The sequence below is a fragment of the Protopterus annectens genome, chromosome 11.part0, assembly GCF_019279795.1.
Source record: "Protopterus annectens isolate FY-2018-M chromosome 11.part0, PAN1.0, whole genome shotgun sequence".
NCBI lineage: Eukaryota > Metazoa > Chordata > Ceratodontiformes > Protopteridae > Protopterus > Protopterus annectens.
Window position 1 is genome coordinate 701,017,666 of NC_056745.1, and position 2,500 is coordinate 701,020,165.

A 2,500-nucleotide genomic window follows, 5' to 3' on the forward strand; every position below is an offset into this window, starting at 1 on the left:
TCGGGATGTGAAAATCCAGTGAGATTAGTTTATGGTCTGATCTTGCCAGTGAGGGATACACTTCTGGTCTGGAGCATAGAGTCCCCATGTTGGTGATGATCAGGTCCAGTATGTTTTCCCCTCTTGTGGGAGTGGTAACAAGTTGTTCCATAGCATTTGAGTTTATAAATTCTAGGAACCTTTTGGCTAGGGTGTTGAGCTAGAGTAATTCTCCCAGTCTATGTTTGGGTAGTTGAAGTCGCCCAATATAATGGTGTTTGGAGAGACCTTCATATTTTCCAGTGTTCTCAGGAAGGCCGAGTGGGGTTCCTGGGTTTGGGAGGGTGGTCTGTAGCAGGCTATAAACTGCAAGGCAGTTTTACCCACTGTTAGTTGCACATGGATTGTCTCTGATGCTTCGTGCTGTGCCATCAACCTGGAGGTGTGGGTATCTTTGACGAATATTGATACTCCCCCTCCTTTTGTGGTTTGGTCCAAGTTTTGGGGCCGAAAAACATGGTATGAGGTATAACCTGGTAGTGCTGGGGTGCTCTCGGGAGCCTTGAACCAGGTTTCTGTTACTGCACAGATATCGATGTTCTCCATGCTAAGGAGAGTTTCGAGTGCATGCATCTTGAGGTTTAGACTTCTGGAGTTGAGTAGCATTACTCTTAGTTTCTTATCCCTTGTGATACCTATGGAGGTGGGTTTGTCTTTTGAGCCTTGCCTAAAAAAGGCACTATGGGGGTAGCAAGAGCCTTTGCCAATATCCAAAAGCCCAGGGGTGACTGGTGTAAGCCGTCCCTAGCGAAGCATTGTGGCTTGTCGAGCATGTCATCCCAGGCTAACAGGCATTGGATCCCCTTTGAATGACACCAATACTTAAGCCAATTGTTGAAATTGATTATCTTGTCTTCATATTGTAGCATCATTCTTGATGAGGGTAAGATGCTACTCAAGGTCAGGATCATACCGGCCTGGGCTACATGCTCAGAGAGCTCCTGTATGTCTCTTTTCATGTAGTCCAGGGAGGTACGTCTCAGGTCATTCACACCAACATGGACAATGACCGAGTCATATTTGTACTTGCCTTGGAGTGACCTGAGTGCTTGTGTTATGTGGTGGATCCTAGAGCCTGACAGGCAGCTCACTGTGACCTTCTCCTTCTTCAGCCTGGTGAGTGGGACAGAGTCACCTATTACAAGTGTATCAGGTGTGTTGTTTAGCCTTAAGGGCTGTGACTGTTCGGCACAATGGCTTTGTGAGCTATGTGTTGCACATGTTTTGTTTTGGGGTAGCGGTTGCTTGGGTGTGTGCATTGGAGGTCTCTGCTGCTTAGGCAGATTTTTATTTAGAGCCTCCAAGTATGTTTTTGTGTGTTTGTGTTTGGTTTGCTGTCATGGTAGGTCTATGTGAGACTGGAATTGTAGTGAGTGTGGTTTCCTTATCCTCCTGACTGGTTTCGCCAGTACTGAGTTGAGAGAGCTTAGCCTCCAGTATGGCTATATGGTTGCATCTCTCACATATGTTGGAATTTGTTGGGAGGAGGAGAGGGTTGTCTGTGTACATGAGGCAGTTGTAACATTCCCTCAAGATTCCCAGATTCACCAGCTGGACCGGAGAGGAGATTGACAACTGACCTTTGGACATGCTAGAATAGTATTGGGAATTCCTTTATAATTGAAAAGAAAGGGCCAATGGGGAACAAGGTACTCAAGGGGAGTTTGTGAGGGTGTAGTGCTTTTAATATTTTAGTGCTGACTTATATAATTGCTTTAGTGAGCAAGTGCCAGTTAACTTAAATGCAATGTGTTACAGGTAACTTAGATGCAAAAACAACAAACAGTAACTTTCTTTCAAGTGAAACAAGGAAATAAGTACAGTAAGTAATGCAGATATCACTAGGGATCTACAGAAGTGCTGAAAAGCCACGTTTTAGGTGGAATTAGCGTTTCAGGGAAATAACAAGCAAACAAACAACAAGCATACAAATAAAGCTAGATTCAGCAGGCCTGGATCTAGTCTGTGCTACAGCAAACAAGGTGTACCAATTTCAGTAAGAAGCAGCTCAAATATGCAGGCACTATAAGCCTTTAACCAGAAATTCCCAGCTCAGAAGGGCAGAGTCCAGCCTCTCCTCCCACAAGAGTGCAGACCACAAACCTTCTTAATGTAAAACAACTGGCCTGAAGCCCAAGTGCTTAAACCAGAATTAATACACTTTTAGAATAACAGACACTGAGCCCTCAATCAGCAGTTCCCAACTGAGATGGATGTAAGCAACCTGTCCTGCCACCACAGTGCAGGCCACAAACCTTCCTAATGTAAAACAACTGGTCTGAAGCCCAAGTGCTTAAACTAAAAGGCTTAGAATGAGTTACACCAAGCAGTAATAAATACAACTGAGTACTTTTAAGATGACGCAAAAGCAAAATAAAGTAGGAAGAAACACAAATACAGTAAAAGCAGATTTTTTTGAGTGAGCAAATGAGATGGGCCCAGGAGTTACAGGACAGAAACA

At 44.3% G+C, this 2,500-nt stretch overlaps 1 protein-coding gene across 4 annotated transcripts in view; it reads left to right on the plus strand.

The window, feature by feature from the left end:
- The window catches only part of LOC122815561 (DENN domain-containing protein 5B-like), a 1,792,502-nt gene that overhangs the window by 380,564 nt on the left and 1,409,438 nt on the right, over positions 1 to 2,500 (plus strand). The window lies entirely within an intron of this gene.